Consider the following 22,262-nt stretch of genomic DNA (forward strand, 5'->3'; position numbering starts at 1 on the left):
CGTGGACGGAGGGGGATGAAGGTGAGTCCTTTGCTGAGGACTGATCGTTTGTCCTCCGTAAGGGGGAGGTCTGCGGGGATGGTGAAAACTTGGCAGGGAGCTGGGATCTGGTGTGGGTGTAGAGCTGGGAGTGGGGGCAGAACCTGTAACTGGAGTGGGTGTGATGGTGTGGGCAATGGGGGTGGAGTCATGAGCAGGGGAAGTGTTCCCCTCGGGGTTCTGGGGGGTGGGGATAGTGACAGTGGGGTCCGTGGGACCCCATAGTGTCCAGGGATGTGCAGGCCAGGTGGGTTAGCCATGGGAAACGCAGGATTACAGGGATGGGATAGGAGTTGGGATGCTGTTCAGAGGGTTGATGGGCTAAATGGTCTGCTTCCACAGTGTAGAGATTCTATGATATCCTTGTATCACAAATCTGGGTGACCTGTCAACAGTAAGCTCACTGTAAAAGGACATCTTTGGGGAATGCAGCAATCTGACATTCAACTCACAAGACCTAGCCAACAAAGATGTTGAGATACTGTATGCTAATGTACTTCCACATTCAGCATTATCTTGCCAGAAGGTACCCAGTAGCCATCTGAGAGAGCAGAGCTGGAAGCTATTCAGTCGTGTTTCTTAGCTTGCATATGTTATGTGTGCTGGAAGAGAAGGTCCTGAGAATACAACACAGAGCCTTGCATCATCAATGAAGTTTGTGGTTGATCCATACTTGATTTTTAATTTTTAACATGAAAGCTGCAGCTTTGTACACAGCATCAAGGGATGAGGTGTTGGTAACTGTTGATGAAAGGCACATGAAGCTGTATCAGCGCACCTATCCATCAAAGGTAGGGTACCAATGGTAATGGTGGGCAGAGACTTTGTATCCTCACCCATAACATTGACCTTACAGATGCTAATTATCAGTCCAAACTATTTGTAGCTCTGGGAGAACCAATCCAAAACACTGACCTACATGAACTTCAGAATGGGTTACAGTTTGGAGACATAAGTAACTCTTGGACTAGAGTTTTTTGGTCTTACTGTACAAGTTGGCTAGCTTACCATCAATTTGGGAGTACACACAGGTGCCTTCACTTCAGTGTCAGATTTTACTGATCACAGAAATTCTACAAATCAGACTGAAAGTTCAAAGAAACTGTAAAGATAGATTTTTAAATGAATTCCTCCAACAGTGTGCATCTCCGAGTCTAGCTTGTTAGCTAACAACAGTCATGCACCCAGTATCTCATGGGATTCTATCTGCACTGACCTTGAAGAAGTCAAAAGATATTAGCTGGACGGGATCACTCCCTTTTAAATACATTTACTTCCTGGCCGACATACTGCTCTGTCTGCTAATAGACTCTGGCTGGGTCTGGGAGTGATGTTGGTAAAATTGCAGGAGTGTTTTGATGTTAGCAAACATGCTGTCTTATTTAAACAGAGCAAATATTTACTGTATTTCAAGATTTCACCTCTAACAGATGTCCTAATGGTCAATTGACCTTACATTACTTCCCAATAATGGCAGACTATCTTATTCACATTATGCATTAACCCTTTTCACCACGTGCCCACTCAAATCTCTGACTAATTTATTACACCTTCGCAAGCAAGGCTTAATTTTGGTGAACACAAGGACACCCTTAGGATATACTGTGCAAGTTATAAGTTCTTTCTTCCTGCCAGTGATATCTTGCTAAAATAGTTTCCAGTGTACTGGCTGTTACTAATCTGTTCTGAGTGTTATGGACAAGGCCAGACCCTGTCAATATATTTTAAGAAGGTAGTCCAGACTGAAACATTTCCTTATTTTAAAGGTAGATGTGAAGTGGATATTCCAGGAGGGATGCAGCTGGTCAAACCACTCAGCTTTAAACAAAGCAAAATTTATTTTAACACTACGGTTGAGACACAAACAAAAGAAAACAAAATCTAGAATAACTTATCAATTTGAAAACCCAACCAACTCGATACTGCAACTTAAGGAAGGAGCTGTTCCAATCCCCACAACATCCCATAAACACACCCCTTGGCAAATGATAAATTCAAACATAGGTTCTTACAGCCAGGAAAGTTAGACAAGAATCGTCTGCATAAGCATCTAACCTTTTTCACAGTAACAGCTTCGCTGCTACCAGCTATTCTGATTGCTTGCTAAAACAAACCAAACTAGCAAAAAAACCTGAACTGGAAGAACTGGCCACTCCCCTGCCATTGCTGAAGTAGTCATTTCTAGACACATCTGCACCTCTGCCTTTACAACCTCTCTTGAAAAATACAAGGACAAAATAACCTTGTAAAAAGGGGCACCCATGTCACATTATGTCTTCAGATTTCATATCTGTGGGGATACAATATCATCAAACTTGAATTCCTGTAAGGTCTCACTATTATGCAATTATCCTTTATACACTAGCCTTCAATATATTCACTAGAAAAACACTGCTAGGACTGGAAATATGAAATAAAAACAGAAAATGCTGGAAATACTCATGGGTTCTGCACACATGTGCAGAGAGAGAAGCAGAGTTAATGGTCAAGTTCCGGTCTTCCATCAGTAAAGCAGGTATTTTAAAATATGATGACAGTTAAAGCAGGTATCATATACAGTCTGCGTGAAGCAATGCTTTCCCTGCACTTCACTCAATCTAGTCAACTGCATTTGCTGCTCACAATGTGGTCTTCTCTACATTGGGGAAAATGAAGTATAGACTGGGTGACCACTTTGCAGGACACCTATGTCTTGTCTGCAAAAAAGACGCTGAGCTTCCAGCTGCCTGCCACTTCAACACCTCACCCTGTTCCCTGGATACCATCCTGGTCTCAAGCTTGCTGCAATCCTTTAGTGAAGCTCAGTGCAAGCTGGAAGAAAAACATCTCATTTTCTGCTTGAGGACCCTGCAGCCTTTTGGACTCAATATTGAGGTCAATACCTTTAGGGCTTGAGCTTCTCCCACATCCTTACCCGAACTCCCACACTCCAGGCCTTGTTATCACATGGTCTGTATTACACACTACCTATTATTAGCCACTGACAGTCCCCATTAACAGCTCTCATCCTCCTGGGGTGATCGTTATCTACTCCTTCGTCTGTCTAACTGTTCTTCCCTCTCTTGAGTTCTATCCCTACATCCACCATATCTTCTGCATAAAAACCAACAGTTCCTGGTTACCATCAGATTTGAGGAAAGGTTACTTGACCTGAAATGTTAACTCTCGATTTCCCTCCACAAATGCTGAGCTTTTCCAGCAATTTCTGTTTTTGTTTCTGATTTCCAGCACCTGCAGTTCTTTTGTTTTCTTTTTATCCTGTGAGGATTTTCTGTTTTGATGCGGAATGGAAGTTTTAAAATTTTAGAACCACATATTGTTCTGCAGAAACTATTCTCCCAACATTACCAGGAAACGAGAATGGTAACTGTTGCCATATTGCTTTTCAATAACTTTATGTATTTTCTTTGGTCATAAATAAAGAACTGTTAAATATTCTCTTGTTGAAGGAAGTGTGTATTGCAGCAATCAGCACATCCACTGCAGTGGAACACTCTGACCGTTTTTGTTTTAACTCTCTCTGAGTGAGACAGACCAACATTTTATGGTTACTTTCAGAATGGGAACATCTGAAGAAAGCAGTAGAGATCAAAACCAGAAACAATCTATTAACCACGTCTGCTAAATCTATTTGGCATGCTGCTACCAGAACACAACTTGAACTTCACACTTGCTCTACCTTACTCTGCAGCAGAGTACTGTGCACAGCTCCAGAAAAGATCATCACACACATATATCTTGTTGATACTGCACTGAATGCAACCAAGAATACCTTAAAACCAAAATCCCCCACTCAACATTATAAACATTACTGCCCAAACATCTGCAAAGTCACTAACAAGTTCCTTCTGACAAAAACAGCTATGTCAAATGGCAGGTTTTGAGCTCCTACAGTGGGATTGGTCCTTATTAAACACGTTATGAACTAACCGGTGCTCCTCTGCAAACAAACAACACAATGGGACATCAGCGCAACCCTTTGCGCCTCTGTGAAGAGACACAAACAATACTTCACATTCCTCAGGAGTGTCCCTTCTACAGACTAAATGAGGGACTAATCAACTTAAACTCAACCAATAAGGTGGCTATTGCATTGGCTTCAAAGATTTGCACTCATGATGTAATTAAGGACAGACTGCCACATGCATTAAAGAAAAAGCCACTCAGCCAAAGATCCCATCTCTGATCTCAATTTAGAATTGGGTTTGTGCAAAGCTTGGTCTTGATGAAGCAACTTTGTTGCAACCTGCAAAGCTGTGGAAGGAATTTCAACAAACCATTAGGATATCAGGGAATAGATTAGCTTGAGGGCACAGAGTGGGGCTGGAAAGATGGGGATGGTTACTTGATGTGGCCTACAACCATGAAACTTATGTGCCTCACTGAAGACTGTAGTCCTTCACACCGACCCTTATTGTTAACTGAAAGTGAACTTTATATGGAGTCATGCGCAGTCTCTTTAAAGAGGTTGATTCATTATTCCATGATCTGTCTCCTTTTTGTTTAAAATTCACTGGCTAGTCAGCATTAATTGCCCTAATTGTTCAGACGGCAGTTCAGAGTCAACCACATTGCTGAGGGTCTGGAGTCACATGTAGGCCAGACCAGGTAAGGATGGCAGTCTCCTTCCCTAAAGGACATTAGTGAACCAGATAGATTTTTCCAACAATCGACACATAGTCATCATGAGACTCTTCATTTCAGACTTTTTTTTTCATTGAATTCAAATTCCCCCATCTGCTGTGGCAGGATTCAAACCTGGGGTCTTCAAACAATATCTGGGTCTCTGGATTAACAGTCCAGTGATAATACCACTAGGCCATCGCCTCCTCCCCATTCAAACCCAAAATGCTCATCTGAAAAGAAAACTGATTTTAGAATGTTTCACCGTTGATTGTGTCAGATGGACAATTTTTGCATTAATATACATTGATCTATTTGAATTCAATATGATATACTTGCCATGAAAACAAACCTTTGCTTCATGGCCCTACGGCAAGCTTCATTCGTCAGAAAGGACGTTCAATCCTTCATAACAACAATAATGAGAAATAATACATTCACTTTTGCTAGTTTCTGTAATGTGGAACACAGATTTTACTCTTCAAATTGTTTACATTTGCTGTGCATCAGAAGTCTTTGCCCAGAGGGCCTAGTTCTTGCACATTAGGTTGACAACAAGATATCAATTACTTGGCAACAATGTTCTCACGCGATATATCGTTGTAAATCAGCCCATCAAATTTATCCTCAATTCACCTGCAAGGAAATGGTCAAGTAGATCATTTCCTTCAGCAATAGAAATGTCATCTGGCTTCACGCAAAGTAGCAACAATGTGTAACAAAGAAAGTCTAAAGGGTCCATGCACTCTTACAGCACAGTAGTCTCACAGAAAGTGCAAAAATATTGTAATTTTCATGGAAAAGCAAAATCCACTTTATCAATATGGAAAGCTCTGAACTCAAGCTCACTGCATGAGAAGCCATTCTGGTGACATCAGTTATGGGTATCATCCTGTGCACTTTTGGGATTATCTATTAGAAGCTAGGAAGCTAGAATTGAAATTGGGTTGAGTCAATCCATGGTTGACTAACCTGGAAATCCACCACATACATGTGTAATATCTAGCTTGACTTCACAGACCAGAGCATCTCAAATGTAAATCAACTGGCATCCATTGCTTCTAACTGAACCATTTGTTACATCAGACCCTGAGCGGGGTTCCCCAATTTATTACAGTTCCCGGATGGGATTCCTCACATTAAATGCCAGGGTGAGGAGGGATGAACTGGCTCCCCTTCTAATCACCCACCTCTCGGTTGGTTGCAACAAGGTTAACTTGCAAAGCATCCCTTCTCTTGTCGATATCTTTCATCAGACCAAATGAATTCATGTTTGAAAGAAGTCAATTTAACTAGGCTTTCAAGTTAACAAAACAGTGAATTTATTAGTCACTAAATACAAAAAGAAAGAAATAGCAACATTGGAAATACGAAGTGAGTCCAAACTAAGATTAAAGCCTCTCTGGATGTTTTCTGAACTGTGTATATTTGAAATTCAATATTCTTGGTTTTCCAGTTAATCGTAACACTTCTGGTTCCTTTTTTATGGTGGCTTGAGGACTCAGAGTGAAAGAGAGATTCCTTTTACCTGCAATACTGGGAAGATTGGTGAGTGGTTCTTCAACTGTGATCTTCACAACACACTAGCGCTTAAAGACCAACTAAAATCCATAGATGCCTCAGTTCACTAGCACACCTTCTTCCACTTGCACTCATAAACCAGGATTCTCAGTTGTTTTTAAACCTCTGCTTTTGTGTATTCCTGGAAGGGCAAAATATAAAAGATGTCTACAAGAGATGGCTGTCTGTAGTGACCTGGGGGCTGGGGGAGATGGTCAGCTCTCTCATCATCTCTTCTTTCTCTGTCTGAGGTTTCCTGACTCTGTGATGGTGGCATGCCATGTATGACGCAAAGGACTTTACCAGACAGAACTGAAAATACATCTGTAACTTTTTAAAAAATATATACATTCTGTGACAGCCCTCTTTTAAATCACACCTTTTGGAATCAAAAGTTAAAAATATCCATAGCACTATGGGGTCCTGAAACATCTTTCTGATATATTCCAGAATACACAAAGACTCTCCTTGATGGTGGTGGGGCAGGGAGTATATCAATGCCATAGTCATTGTAGAATGTTGTTTTTTTGGGTATCACAAGTTAATCTTTAAACAAGAGCTGTACCATCTAAGCATTCCCTTCTCTTTAAAGGATACTATCTAATCAATTTAAACTTAAATCTAAACAACAATCAAAAGACCAGAATGTTCTTAGTTAAATGTGTCTGTGATTATGGAAACAATGATGTACTTTCAAATTCTAGAGTGTTACAGTGAGGTTACCGTGCCTTTCTGGAATGGTCATTGTACTGTTCATGTCCCACCAACATTCGATGCCAACAAAAATACCCAGAACCCCCAAAACACAGGTGGGACTTCCACATCTTCCATTTTGACGTCAACTTGCCTCCATTCTGACATGGATGGAGGTTTGAAAATCTAAACCATTACAGAAGGAGGAGGCAAGATGATTTAGGTCTGATCACACTGTTCAGAGATTTTAAAATCCTTGTCTTGGACAGATCGCCAAATCTACTTTACAATGTTGAATCTCAAAAAGGCACATGAACATGATAGATGGATTTATCCGTCACCTGTTATCTACATGTTTCACTGGATTAATTAGAAGATGATTCATTGGGGAATGTGCATGACATGTAAGTTCAATGTGATATAAATCTCTGGCACGGATCATTCAGGATTTAAATTAGAATTCAAGGTGGCAGCTCATCACCGCTTACTCAAGGGCAATTAGGGATGAGCAATAGATGCCAGGAATACCTACATCCTAGGACTGAATAAATAAACAACATATATCCACTAACCAAAGCACCAGAAAAAGCAGTTACTGGAAATCTAGGGAAGGTTGAGCAATAATTCAAAAGTGAATACTTTGACACCTACAATCTGATCACCTTTGCACTGAAAAGATTTGCTTTTTTTCCAATATTGTGACAACATCGGACACTTCAAAAGATACATTTTTCCTTCTCTTCCATCCACGTGGTTTATTTTATGTATATCTCCCACGTTTTGTATTCTTTTATAATTATACAATTCTGTTATTTTCTGACGTTTATTGGCTATATATAAGCTCGCAACAATTGCGTAAAATTTACAACGCTAAAATCTGTTTGAACTGTAACATGATAGAAACCGGATGGATTAGTGGAAGGTGGTCGGGCCAAAGAGTGTTATCTCCCATCTCCTATACCACTTTTGCATGAGATTTATAATTGCCACTGTAATTAAATGATGTGCCCTAACTGTGATACTGCAGTGGTTAAACAGGTTCATTATCAATCCTATTTAAATTCATTAAAAATGATGCCAACCAAATGGCTGGAACTGGATATTTTTAATTTCCAGAAGTACATTCCCAGCACAAGAAGGGGGAGGGTGAATCAATTACATTATTAATGTGTGCATTCCCTTTCCAACATATTTATTCAGCAAGATAATCTTTGCTTATTTCTTCTGCCGATGAAACTACCAGCAATATGTAAAGCCTATTTCACCTCATGCATTCATAGAACCGAAGCTCTTAATATTTGACGTCAACAAAACAAATTATATGCTGTTTCCTGTTGCCTGCTTTTTTTTTTAAGCATCATGCCAGTTTCTATCTCCATGACAGTTTTCCATTTTGTCACCAATTGCTAAAATAACTGTCCACTCTTTTGGCTTGCCCGGGTGACTATTTCAATATTTTCCTCCACCTTCGATAAATTTCAGCTTGTTCAGAATGTTCCAGGTTATTCGAAAACAACCAATGCTGGAAATCACAGCAGGTCAGGCATCATCCATGGAGAGAGAGCAGGCTAACTTTTCGAGTCTCAGTGACTCTTCATCAGAGACGACGTGAAGTGTGGAGGGAGCAGTATTTATGCGTTGGCTTTGTTTGAGGGGTCTTGCCAGATCTGATTGGATGATGAGACAATCCAAAGCAGCACTGCTGACATGAATGGCTTCTTCCATAGCCATGGTTTCCCACCACCTTGTGGCTGACAGGGCCCTCAACCGTATCTGACCTATTTCCCCATGATTCCGCCCGTGCCCCTTCCCATCACTCACAACAGCATGTTCGAGTCCCCCTTGTCCTCACTTTTTGTCCCACCAGCCTCCGCGTTCAAAGGATCATTCTTCGCCATTTCATACAACTCCAGCAGAACGCCACCACCAAACACATAGAGTCATAGAGGCGTACAGCATAGAAACAGACCCTTCGGTCCAACTAGACCATGCAGACCAGATATCCCAACCCAATCTAGTCCCATCTGCCAGCACCCGGCCCATATCCCTCCAAACCCTAGGTCTCTTTTATACCTTTCCCCTCTCACCCTAAACCTATACCCTCTAGTTCTGGACTCCCCTGCCCCTATTCCCTATAGTATGGAAACAGGCCATTTGGCCCAACAAGTCCACACTGACCCTCCGAAGAGTAACCGATCCAGACCCATTTCTCTACCTTACCTTTCCCCCTGACTAATGCACCTAACACTATGGGCAATTTAGCATGGCCTATTCACCTGGCCTGCACATCTTCGGACTGTGGAAGGAAACCCTCACAAACACAGGGAGAATATGCAAACTCCACACAGATAGCCACTAAAGGCAGGAACTGAATCCTGCTCCCTGGTGCTGTGAGGCAGCAGTGCTAACTACTGAGCCACAGTGCCCTCCTTATCTACCTATCCAGATGCCTTTTAAATGCTGTAATTGTACCAGGCTTCACCAATTCCTCTAGCAATTCATTCCACACACGCACCATCCTCTACGTGTAAAGGTTGCCACTTAGGTCCCTTTTAAATCTTTACCCTCTCACCTTAAATCTATGCCCTCTAGTTTTGGACTCCCCCACCCTGAGGAAAAGACCTTGGCTATTCATCCTATCCATGCCACTCATGATTTTATAAACCTCAATGAGGCACCCCTCAGCCTCTAACAGTCCAGGGAAAACAGCCACAGCCTACTCAGCCTCTCCCTACAGCTCAAACCCTCCAACCTTGGGCAACATACTTTTAAATCTTTTCTGAATTCTTTCAAGTTTCGCAACATCCTTCCTATGAGAGGGAGACCAGAACTGAACGCAGAATTCCAAATGTGCCTGTTAAAATGTTTGTTTATAATAGCTGGCTGTAATAAACCTCAATTGGATTCTTCAAAATCATGTTCTCCAAATTTCAGCTAATTGTATTGAAAGGTGACATGAGCATTGCCACATTGGATAAATACATACTGAAGACAACACATAATGCTAACAACACCCACATCATAAGAATGAGTTTAAAAACAAAATGCATCAATATTGTACAGCATCAAAAGACAATTGCCAAGACAATACAAAGAATAGATTTCATCAAAATTATTCCCAATGTCTCTGGAATTTTCCCAATGCTTAGCAGAATATAAAATTAACTCCATCTTCATTAGATAGCACTTTAGCTGCAAAGAAGATGAAATTAATGAAAGGGACAGAGCTTTTAAGGCCCCCTGATCTTTCAAGTTGCACTTGGGGTGGACTGCCAGGCAATGGCTGAATTCTTTTGTTTGAATTTACTAATGAACATGTTGCCATATTTCTGATTGAAATAATTCTAAGTACTGACTTTGAGCAAAAATAGAATACAGTAATCCCACTGTGAACACAAAAACTAGTCTCAAACTGAACTAGAAAGGCTCAGCAGATCTGGCAGCATCTGTGGAGAGAAATCAGAGTTAATGCTCTGGGTACAGTGTCCCTTCCTCATAAGGTAGTCTAATGCGGATGAAAATAGTCAATGGAAATGGGGATCATAGGCTCCAGAGATTACAGTCTCGTAGAATCATCAAATCCCTACAGTGTAGAAAAAGGCCATTTGGCCCAACAAGTCCACACTGACTCTCCAAAGAGTATCCCACCCACACCCATTCCTCTTACAATATTACTTTGCATTTCCCCTGACTATTGCACCTAGCCTACACATCCCTGAACACTATGGGTGATGTAGCACGGCCAATTCACCCTAACCTGCACACCTTTGGATTGTAGGAGAAAACCAGAGCACCTGGAGGAAACCCACACAGACATGGGGAGAATGTGCAAACTCCACACACGCAGTCACCTGACACTGACTTTGGTAAAGAAGATAAAACGAATAAAAGGGACAGAGCTTTTGAGATCCCGATCTCTCAAGTTGCACTTAGTGTGGACTGTCCCCCAAAGGCTGAATTATTTTGTTTGAATCCCAAGGCCAAAATCTCTCTCTGAATATGAAATAATATTTAGTATGAAAAATTAAAGGATGGGGGCAGTGTATTGACATGGACAAAGAACTCGGATTTCACCAGTTTCCTCATTTCCCCTCCCCCCAGCCTGTCTCAGTCAAATCCATCAAATTCAGCACCGCCTTCCTAACCTGCAATCTTCTTCCCGACCTCTCCGCCCCCACCCCAGTCTGACCTATCACCCTCACCTTGACCTCTTTCCACCTATCACATTTCCGACGCCCCTCCCCCAAGTCCCTCCTCCCTATCTTTTATCTTAGCCTGCTGGACCAACTTTCCTCATTCCTGAAGAAGGGCTAATGCCCGAAACATCGATTCTCCTGTTCCCTAGATGCTGCCTGACCTGCTGCGCTTTTCCAGCAACACATTTCCATCTCATGGACAAAGAACTGGTTGGCAGACAGGAGACACAGGGAGAAAGGGGTCTTCTTCTGAATGACTAGTGGAGTACCTCAGACATTATTGCTTGAACCTCAGATATTAACAATATACATTGAGACTGATTCCTAGGATGGCAGAACTGATGATTGAAGACAGACTGGATTGGTTAGGACAACATTCACTGGAGTTTAGGACAGTTGGGGGGGGCTGGAATTTCATAGAAATGTATAAAATTCTAACAGGATTAGGTAATAAAGGGTAATAAAGAAAGAATGTTCCCAATGACTGGGAAGAGCAGTACTAAGGGTCACCTTCTAAGGATATGGGGCACCATTGAAGATTTAGATGAGGAGAAAACTCTTCACCGAGAGAGGTTTATAAAGGTTAAAGACCTTATACAGGTTTACAAAATCATAACGGGCATGGATAGGATAAATAGACCAAGTCTCTTCCCTGCGGTGAGGGAGTCCAGAACTACAGGGCATATGTTTAGGGTGAGAGGGGAAAGATATGAAAGAGACCTAAGAGGCAACCTTTTCACACAGAGGGTGGTACGTGTATGGAATGAGCTGCCACAGGAATTGAATTGAATTTATTGTCACATGTACCGAGGCACAGTGAAAAACTTTGCCTTGTGAGCAATACAGACAGATCACAGAGTTAAGTTGCATAGATAAGTAAATAATAGGTAAACAGTGGCAAAAACAAAAACACAGATACAGGCGAATGTTAAGAGTTTGTGAGTCCATTCAGTGTTCTAACAACTGTAGGATAGAATGTTTCAAAACATGAGTGTGCTCAGGCTTCTGTACCTTCTCCCCGATGGTAGGGGTTGTAGAAAAACATTGTCAGGGTGGGATGTATCTTTGAGAATGCTGGTTGCCTTTCCTTGACAGTGGGCCTGGTAGATGGTTTCTATAGATGGGAGATTGGCCTTAGTGATTATCTGGGTCGAGTTCACCACTCCCTGTAACCGTCTCTGGTCTTGAATGGTACATTGCCACACCTGGAAGTGATGGAGGCTGGTACAATTACAACATTTAAAAGGCATTTGGATGTGTATATGAATAGGAAGGGTTTAGAGGGATATGGGCCGGGTGCTGACAAGTGGGACTAGATTGGGTTGGGATATCTGGTCGGCATGGATGAGTTGGTCTGAAGGGTGTTCCTGTGCTGTACATCACTAAGACTCTATGAGAGCGGCAAGTCTATGGGTTTCTCTGCCACAGAAAGTAGTTGAGGCCAAAACATTGAATGTTTTCTAGAAGGTGTTAGATAAAGCCATTAGGGCTAAAGGGATCAAAGGATATGCAGAGAAAGTGGCTATAGGAAACTGAGTTGCACGATCAGCCATGATCATATTGAATGGGGAAGCAGGCCTGAAGGGCTGAATGGTCTAGATCTGCTCCTTTTTCCTAACGTTGGAAAAAATATTCTTACTGCAACTTAGCTCATCTGCTTTCTCCGCAACTGAAGTTTGTAACTGCATTATGAGATCAAGAGATTTTCACGGTTATTAACAGGAGTTCATCCATGTGTGTGATCAAACATTTTATCAACAATTCTTCTAAAGTGGTACAAATATATTTATTATTTCATGCCTGAACACATTTTTCTTTTCTGCATCCATTTCATGAAACAATTAACACAGAGAAATGAAAGTGAAAAAGATGAGAGGAATGTATAGTCAACATTGGGAGAGAATGAGGCGAACAGTAATGAAATATTTCCATCTGCCAAATGAAAAAATTGAATTTAATTTTAGCCAGGATATATTTTAATAATTGTTAAAAGTAATATGAAAAGGTTATTGCTGCTACATCTTCCAGGTTGGGGAATATTTTGTATCATAGCTTGGCGCTGGACTGAGTTCTTTGAACCATCACTCGTCATTCTGCTTAAGTTAGTACTTTGTTACAATCAGAGATGGTTGGAGAAGAACACAGCATCATTTTCACCTTTTAACGTATATAGTGGATTACTTAAAATATTTTTAAATCAACCTGTTCAGATATCTTTTAGATTAGATTCCCTACAGTGTGGAAACAAGCCATTCGGCCCAACCAGTCCTCCGAAGAACAACCCACCCAGACCCATTCGCCCTGACTAATGCAGCTAACTCTATGGGCAACTTAGCATGACTAATTCACCTATCCTGCACATCTTTGTACTGTGGGAGGAAACCAGAGCACTCGGAGGAAACCCACACAGACATGAGGAGAATGTGCAAACTCCACACAGACAGTCACCTGAGGCTGGAATTGAACATGCGTCCCTGGCGCTGTGAGGCAGCAGTGCTAACCACTGAGCCACCATGCCACCCTTGATGCTATGAGACACCTTCTTGGCAGGTGAGACGTGGATGTGAACTTTCTGACCCAGAGGCAGGGACATTATCACTGCGCCACCAGACCCTTTAAAGTACAAAGGGAACTATCGGGCATTCCTAGTGATGTGCAAGTATTTCTAACTCTGGTGCAGAAGGTCGAGTCTCACCTGCAAAAGATAAGGATCATAAAATACATCTGACTGGAAAAGTAGATCATTCACAGAAATGTTCAGTCCTTAAGCAAACTTTCCGTAGTATATCACAAGCTAATCTTTGCATTTCCAGATTCAAAGGACCAGGAAACAGTGGTACAGACTCCCGACAGGCCTGAGCTCTGCTCCTTTACATTATATTAGTTTTCCCAAGATGAGTGGGGCTACGCTTGTGCCTAGGGCAGCGGTAATAAGGTGGGACACACTAATCTCATTTTCTACAGCAAGATCAAAGGCCTTCCCACAACTGTAAAGGGGACTTAATCATCGAGTCAGCAACTGTCCACAAATTATCCCAAACAGGCACTGTATACGGTGTGTACTACTCATCACTACAAGATACCTCCATTCAAGTTTTAAAATGCTAATGGGTGGCACGGTGGCTCAGTGGTTAGCACTGCTGCCTCACAGCACCAGGGACCAAGTACAATTCCAGCCACGGATGACTGTCTGTGTGGAGTTTGTACACTTTCCCTGTGTCTGTGTGGGTTTCCTCCCACAATCCAAAGGTGTACAGGTTAGGGTGGATTGGCCATGCTAAATTGTTCACGTTAGGTAAACTAGCCATGGAAAATGTGGCATGGGTCTGGGTGGGATGCTCTTCGGAGGGTTGATGTGGACTTGATGGACTTAATGGTCTGCTTCCACACTTTAGGGATCCTATGATCAATACAATATATCTAATTTAGCTTGATGATGCAATCCTGAAATGCCACAGTCACCAGCCTACTTTCCATTTGGAATTTGCATAGTTCACAGATTTTACTGCCGTCCAATTTCAACAATGGACATTAAGATTAAAATGATTCAATTGGTAACGTACACTACCTCTTGCAGGGACATAACACCAAGACTACAAAATAAAATCAATTAAGGACATAAACTGGTAATTAAACAGGAAAAAAATGAGAAGATTTTATTCAAAAGCAAACCCTCTCTTCCAGCAGATGTTGGTAAAATACTGATTGATTTGACAGAGGAGTATATTGAAATCTGTCACAAGTGTCCTGTTCCAGCATCACCATCTCCCAGAAGGGTATTCCCAGACCAATATGGAAGAGAAACAGGCAGCAGTAACCAGCCCGGAGCAAGAGAAGGCCAGCAAGTCTACCCAGTAAGCCCACCCCCAGTCACTTCAGGCAGGGCTTTCTGTTTTCTCTGACTCTGCTGTCAATCCCCCTCTGGCCAAGTGAACTCCAGAGACCCAGGCTTAAAAGAAGAGATTACAACCCTTGAACACACATTGCCCTGAGCAGAAGTTCGCCCATGCCATCAACTTCGATGTATTCATCAAGCAGGTCTGCATAATGAAAAAATGCATATGTTGCTCATATAAAATTTCAAAAATCAAATCTACAAGCTGTAACAATTCACTGTACATGCATTATCTCCTCTCAAAATGATGCGCATGTTTGTTCATTGTGGCTTCACTCAGTACGTCCCCAACATCCATATTGCCAGGATCAATTATAAATCCGTACACAACTGGTCTGTGGAAGGGTTAGCAGACAACTTTTCCCCACTTGGAATAGTACAAATGCACACATTCCAGTCGAGTTCATTGCATTTCCAGTCAGGAACAAGAACACTGGCTGATATATGGTGCAATATGTCACTGATGCATACTGAACGAGAGATTTAGAGATTTCACCTTCATTGGACTATCATACAAATCCTTACAGCCATCCCATTCACTTTGCAATGTTATGTAGATGTAGGTTTCATTCCCTGCTGAGCTTCCTCATCACATCTAGCCGTGTGTCAGAAACAAGCCATCGAACATTGCACACAGTCAGATTAGTCATGGAGATGCTTGTAACTTGAAGCACTTTACCACTGTGGCATCATCCATAAAGCTGTTCCTGTCCGGTCTGCTGGTCGGAGCATTACTCTGTTCCTTTTAAATGAATGAATGAGAATGAAGATGGAACCATCAAGAATAAAGGCTAACCTTTCATTTACCATGACAGAGAGTTGGACAGGCTGATTCCTCAATACTCAGACGTATCTAACACAGTTAAATGGATCACCCACAAGTGAATTGATCCATCCGTTTGGATTCTACTGAAAAACTATTGGATCATCATAGGGTGGATGAATTACTATACTTCTTTCTCATTTAGTCCTATTTTATATTCAGGAAACATGTACAGGAAGTGTTGTCACAATCTAAATCTGGAGATAATCCTTAAACTCGAAAGCCAAACAGGTTATTTAGCTACAATCAGTTGCTGGAGGGGTTAAAAAATATCCTCATTATAACGAATTAGTGGAACTTGAGTGAGTTTTACTCTCACATGTCCTTGAGACTGAAAATCCAAACTTTGCCAATATACCACCATCATCTTTTGCTTCATACTTTGAACCATCACATAGTATTGGGCCAGATATGTTCTCATAAAGGGGCTACCAATCACTTCCAGCTACTTATTTAAGCAGTAGGTCAGTTGGCAGCATGCATGCCTTTGATTCAGAAGATGGCAGATTCAAATCCCATTCCAGGACTTGGCCACAAAGATCAAAGCTGGCATAAGACTGAGTGTTGCAAAGTTCAAGCCAAAACAGCCTTTTGGATGGACATTAAATCAATGTCCAAACTCATCTAATTCCACACCCCCACTTGGATGGGAATCAGAAAAAAGCTCCATGGCACTCTCTTTAACCTGATTGGGAAGTTATCTCTACTGCCCTGAACAATGTCTATCCTTGATTTATTTTTAGAAAGTAGTTTATCCATTTGTTATCCCATTGTGAGAGATTGCCGTGACCAAATTGCTTCCTGCATTTCCTATGTTACAACTATGCCAGACTCTAAAAGTGCAGCACGGTGGCTCAGTGGTTAGCACTGCTGCTTCACAGACAAGGTTCTATTCCTGCCTCAGACGACTGTGTGTGTGGAGTTTGCACATTCTCCCTGTGTCTGTGTGAGTTTCCACCCACAACCCAAAAGATGTGCAGATTAGGTGAATTTGGCCATGCTAAATTGTCCATAGTGTTAGATGCATTAGTCGGGGTAAATGTAGGGGAATGGGGCTGGGTTGGTGTGGACTTGTTGGGCCAAATGGCCTGTTTACATACTGGAGGGAATCTAATCTAAATATTTCATTGTCTCAAAGTACATCACAGCCATTCTGTTATCACAAAAGAGACTCTGAAACACAAGCTTCTTTAGCTTTTCAGATATCCTGCATTAGTAAGGGTGCTGGGGTTATTCTTAAGCGATGCTCTCTGTTCATGCAAATCATTCCGTTATAGCCCACTGGCACTTTCTCAAGGGTAACAAGGCATGGGCAGTAAATATCAATGAATTCCACTTCCCAAGAATACATGGGTGGCATGGTGGTTCAATGATTAGCCCTTCTCCCTCACAGTGCCAGGGACCTGGGTTCAATTCAACCCTCGGGCAACTCTGCAGAGTTTGTACATTCTCCTTGTGTCTGCCTGAGTTTCCTCCCACAGTACAAAGATCTGCAGATTAGGTGGATTGGCCATGCTATGTTGCTCGCAGTGTGCAGGTTAAGTGGATTAGCCATTGGAAATTCCTGAAGAAGGGATCATGCCCGAAACGTCGATTCTCCTGCTCCTTGGATGCTGCCTGACCCGCTGCGCTTTTCCAGCAACGCATTTTCAGTAGCCATTGGAAATGCAAGGTTACAGGATGGAATCCTCTTCAGAGGGTTGGTATGGGCTGTATGGCTTGGTTCTGCACCGTAGGGATTCTGTGATGATTTTTAAAAAAGAGGGCTTTTGTAGCATCCCTATTTTTGTATCAGAAGACCCAGGTTCAAGTCCCACCTGTAACATATCTGAACAGTTGATTAAAATATCTATGTTTAAAAAGGGACTGAGGGCAAATGCAGTGAACATTTCAACACCTCAATGGAAGTTGCCAAATAAAGAATGGAAGATATAACACGGAACTTCCCGGTCGGTCTTCCAATTCTTTTATCTCTCATTTAACTCTTGTCAGAGTTCCAATGTCTGGGTGTAAGAAAGACCACTCAGATCATCTCCTGCAAACTTTGCAAAGAATTCTTATAGTCCCCTCTGTTTCTTAAGTGGTAGCACTATTTGGCCAGGGAAGTGTATTCCGGATGTTTCCACCTCCCATGTCTTAACAGTTTTAAGAACTTTCCAATATAAATCCCATCACTATTTTGAACACATGGCACTTTCACTTTATTCTCAAATTTAATTTAAAACGTTCCAGATTTACCTGCTCCCTTATACACCACCAGTAAGATCATCTGACAAACTGAACAATTCTAAGTTTTTCCTCATAATTCCAAGACCTTATACCAGCATTTTCCAAGTGACCACAACTGGAACAGTAATAGAATTGCCAACTTCAAGGGCATTTATATGGTCATTGGGTAGGCATATGGATGAAAATGGAATAGTGTAGGATAGATGGGCTTCAGGTTGGTTCCACAGATCTGCGCAACATCGAGGGCCGAAGGGCCTGTTCTGCACTGTAATGTTCTATGTTCTAACTAGACTTGATATGACCAGAGCTCTGTTCAGCTTGCTCAAGATGTTCCCTAACCTATATTCAGTTGTGGTCACAAATGTATTTAACTGCACGTCTCATTTAAAATGAATCTGAATAGAACAGGAAAGAGACACTAACTTATATAGCTTAATGCTGCATCATTGTTGAATCAGACTTTCACATGGGGTAAACATGAGGTCTCTTACAGGAAACACAGATAGAATCACTCCAAGCAGGCGGCCACTCAATCATTTTCACCCGAGAGCTTTCCAATTAGTCCCACACTTCTGCTCTTTCCCCAGAGCCCTGTCGATTTCTGCTTTTCAGGTACATGGCCCAATTTCTGCTGAAAATTACTTTTAAATCCACTCCCAACAACATTTCAGGCAGTGGATGCTAGATCATGGGAAAAAGGAGTTAAGTTCATTAACTACTTTATGGCAACAAATACAATTGAAAGAACTAATACCATTGAAAGATGTGAAATGAAGATTGTGTCACTCAGTAATAATTCCTGTGCTGACTTTAGCCTAAAAATCAATGCAACTTCACAATGCAGTAAAAATGAGTTGACATGCATCCATTTTAAGACCCTAGAAAAATCGTCTGATGGAAGTCAGCCTCTTAAAGCTTCAATATGTCATATGCACAAACTGAATTGATAGCATTAATGGCAAATTGAGCTGTTTATATACAGTGTAGAGATTGTAGAACAATATATAATCTACCAGTCAAGGTGGATTATAAATGCAGGAATGGAGAAACCACATTAAATGCACATTTACAATCGCGAGACAATCATAAGTTTTAAAATTGTGGCCCTCCCCAGAAATGAAATAGGAACAGGAAGAAACAATTATTCACATTTGAAAATGAATGTAGTGGTCACATTAGACCCCCATTTTGAAGGATACAAGATGAGTCAGAGTGATATGTGTTACTTGCAAGATTTACTATTTCTTTCTTCCGAGTGCACACGTCGCTGGTTGAGTAGACATGCTTCACACGAGTACTGAGCAAGAGAGACAAGGGGAATCCTCTACGCTGCAACAAAATTATTAACCTCAACTAGGGCTGGTACTGGGGTTTACAACTGATGGACAAACTAGATGGGAAAGACACTTGCTATCAAATCCATCCAATAACCTGAGAGCTTGTAGTGCATATTTCTGAAGACACCTTCATGGCATGTGGGATTCAATCCCACTCTCATGGTCCAAAGGTTGAGACACTACCACTGAGCTACAATATCACCCTCACTGGTATAAAGACAGGATTGGGTGCAGGTGCAAGAGTCACCTTATTACTTAGGCCATGGATATTTGCAGCTCAGTCCTGGACATAAAGTTGTTGCCATGGAACCAGAGAGTTGCTGATGTTAGAAAGGAAGGAAAGAAACAAACAAAAAAGTGAGTACCTGATTTGTTCACCTTTAGCCATTTTCTTTGAATCAACTTCGCTTCAGACATATAAATGGATGATAAGGAGGCCTATCATTTCACAAGAGGCCTACAAGAGATGTGGAGGAGATTTTCATCGGAACTATATGACATAGCTTGATATCAACATTCACACCTTCCTAGTTTGCTTTCAATAAAAATAAATGGCTGGTTAAACACTATTCTGTGTATAAATCATTCTCTTTCAACAGAAATGGCAAGTTCAACCAAAATAAGATTGAAGTAAGTTACAATTCAGAACATTCACATACAGACATCCCCACACTGATCTGTAGTCGCTCCTGTCCAGTATACTTATTATCCTTCTTGGTTGCATTTTTTTTCACTGAGTGATTTAGTGCTGTGTAATGTCTATACTGATCTACTTCAGGCACTATTTTCAGTGGGTTGTGAATCTCCCGAGACCCCCATCGCCAACAATCATGAAATCGCTCTAATTTCCATATCTACAATTATAAACCATCTTCCATGAACCTAGCACAGATGATATGAACCATAATCTCAGCCTAGAGGTCTATATGAATCATGGTTTAGGAGCAGTACAATCTGACCTTATCTTAAATGCAATGAAACTGAGGGATACTGGGGAAATGGGGGCAGTGGCTAAAAGTAATTAAAACGCATTACTTCAGTACAATAAAAAGGAGAGAGTTCAAGGTCACATGGCACCCAGAAATAGCCAAGCAGAGATCCATTATGGAAGAACTCATTTAATCTGCTGCCATGCTCGAATCCACATTTCTCATTCTTAACTTTTAAAAAATCGCATTCTCAAAGGGGGACACATTAACAGGCAGTTTCATCCTGACAATACCTATGCAACCAATGATAGCTAATTATGAGGTACTGAGTATTCAGTACATTAAAATGTTCAGTACTGACCTGAGTACAACATAAAGGAGGCACGGTATGCTCAGAAATATCATTTACAACCAGACAGCGTATTAAAACGTCCCTATTTAAGGAAATGTAACATATTTATGTATTTAATATCTGAAGTGTGGCTAAATAAATCCTCATTTGTATGCTTCTTTTCAAAACAATAAAGATCCTGCCTCATTTCGTTATTTTATTTTTTGGAAAGCTGCACCAAAGTATATTAGAACCGAGCTGTAGTTATCAGCCTTTTCCGGATGCCACTTTATAATGTGCAGCTCCAGGCATTTTCACACTGACATTGCTATAGAGGTAATGAATTCGAAAAGAAGCACATCCATTTTTTTTATATATATGTACATGACAAATGACTCGATGCTCAAAGAGTTCCATAGCTGTAAATTAATAATGAACCCCATTTGTGAGATGGGCTACAATTTTTAAATGGGAGCTCAAAGCTGCATTAATATCATCATCGGCATTTCACTCAAAATGATTTTTTAAAACACACGAGCCAGGCCCTGCTGAAGTTTTAGCCTGATTGCCACATCACAAACTTAAAAACATGCTGTAAATCCTCAAAATTACAAATAGAGACAGTACTTAAGAGAACACGCCATTGAAAGATGTAATAGGAATTTGTTTCAGTGGTGGGATCTGCATATCTCACCATGACTGTCAGCAGCACAGGCCCAACCCCACCAACAGCTGCTTCCCAGATACACTACTGTCACAGGGATACTGGCATCAGAAGGGAAAGCAAAACCAAACAGATTGACACTATTTCCTTTGTCTTTAATTTCAAGACGGCTCTACATTTCAATAAAAGCAGAAAAATAATGACTGCAGCAGGAGTCAAATTTACAGGGCACTATGCAGAATGACTCACTACTAATTCATCGCTCCTACCCAGCCACACAGATCTCCTTAATTGTTTCTGTGGGATTAAAAGAAAAATCCAATAATTAAATCTGAGAATGTAGGAAAATGGGGAGAAAAGACTCACCATGTGTATGTCCACTGGAGATAAAGGCCTGGATTGCTTAGATCTAAACACATTGCCTGCTCAGATCAGGAGCAGCTGAGCTTTCTGGTGATGCTAATGAACCCACCCTCTCCGGAGAGAATGAGCTCATTGATAGCCTCGAATGCAGCAAAGGTTTTCCCTCCTCTCATTGTAGGAGTGTTATCATTACAGCAAAGACAAAGAAAGGCTGCAGAGGCTACCAACACAGGACCTGCAAGCAGACAAGTACCAGTAAAGACAGACTAGATGTAAATACAAGCATCAATATCCTTAAAGTGGCAGCTTTCCTTACTGGATGGGAACTGAATTAATCAAAAATTTACGTTTTCCTCCTTTAAAATATTGCACTTAATTCGTTTTTGACAGGTGCAAAGTTTATCAATTTTCTTTTCCCTTAGTTGGATGTGAGCAATAGACCAGAATCACCTCCTGTCATATTTATGCAGCACATTTTTTGTTTCACTGAACTTATGTCAATAATGAAAGCTGCATGTACTGTATCTCTGATTGACAAAAGGTATATTCACTTTTTATGGTGTGACTCCAGTCCTGATGT

The 22,262-nt window shown here is 41.3% G+C and overlaps 1 protein-coding gene across 2 annotated transcripts in view; it reads right to left on the reverse strand.

Moving 5' to 3' along the window:
* The window catches only part of jakmip2 (janus kinase and microtubule interacting protein 2), a 278,068-nt gene extending 256,182 nt beyond the window's left edge, over window positions 1-21,886 (reverse strand). For both annotated transcript variants that reach the window (XM_043704011.1, XM_043704012.1), the window contains exon 1: window positions 21,686-21,886. The gene's annotated coding sequence lies outside the window, so the exon portion shown is untranslated. The remainder of the gene's footprint in view (window positions 1-21,685) is intronic.
* Between the last annotated feature and the right edge of the window lie 376 nt (window positions 21,887-22,262).

This window comes from Chiloscyllium plagiosum, chromosome 14, assembly GCF_004010195.1.
Source record: "Chiloscyllium plagiosum isolate BGI_BamShark_2017 chromosome 14, ASM401019v2, whole genome shotgun sequence".
Classification (NCBI taxonomy): domain Eukaryota; kingdom Metazoa; phylum Chordata; class Chondrichthyes; order Orectolobiformes; family Hemiscylliidae; genus Chiloscyllium; species Chiloscyllium plagiosum.